Raw genomic sequence first — 890 nt, 5'->3', positions numbered from 1 at the left:
TGTGTGTGTGTGTGTGTGTGTGTGTGTGTGTGTGCGTGCGTGCGTGTGTGTGTGTGTGTGTGTGTGCGTGTGTGTGTGTGTGTGTGTGTGTGTGTTTCTAGATGTGTGTGTGTTTGTGTGAATGACAGCCTTATGAGGGCATTAAATTCGGAAAACGAATTCACCGCCACAATATTTCAGCACAATGCTGTCACCGGTGGATTTAGTACCAGCTCCATTCATCGTTATAACGTTCCAAACTCTAGCACGAGTCACTGTCGTTCTCACATCAGCACAAGCGGTACCCACTGCAAACTTGCCTCTGACATGTTCCCCAACACTCCAGTCAATGCATGGTACGGTAGCATAGCGGTTAGCACGACGCTATTACAGCGCCAGCGATCGTGGTTCGATTCCCGTCGCTGTCTGAAAGGAGTTTGTACGTTCTCCCGTGTCTACGTGGGTTTCCTCCGGGTGCTCCGGTTTCCTCCCACATTGCAAAGACGTACGAGTAGGTTAATTTGGGTTTAAAATGGGCAGCGCGGACTCGTTGGGCAGGAAGGGTCTGTTACCACGTTGAAAATAAAATTTAAAACATTTTTTAAAAGTTTTTTAAAAATCCCCGCAACGCTGCCTCTCCATCAATAGGTGAGTATTCAGCCACAGTGAACCTTGCAAATTGTCACAGTTTAGGTACACGCCGCCGAAGACACTTCATTGTGTTGCATACACAACCTGCATAAGGCAGTGGATATCTTAAACTAAACAAGAGAGATAGCTGTACACATAAGGCGTCGTTACGCAGTCGAGGACATCTGCATGCAGTCAACATCTGTAAACAGCATGGAAGTACTTAGATAGCAGACAACAGTTTGACATGGCAGTGAATGTGTTTCATAGAAAACATTGGG

Source organism: Pristis pectinata, unplaced genomic scaffold (genome assembly GCF_009764475.1).
Source record: "Pristis pectinata isolate sPriPec2 unplaced genomic scaffold, sPriPec2.1.pri scaffold_108_arrow_ctg1, whole genome shotgun sequence".
In the NCBI taxonomy this organism is placed as follows: domain Eukaryota; kingdom Metazoa; phylum Chordata; class Chondrichthyes; order Rhinopristiformes; family Pristidae; genus Pristis; species Pristis pectinata.
This window is presented reverse-complemented; position numbering follows the sequence as displayed.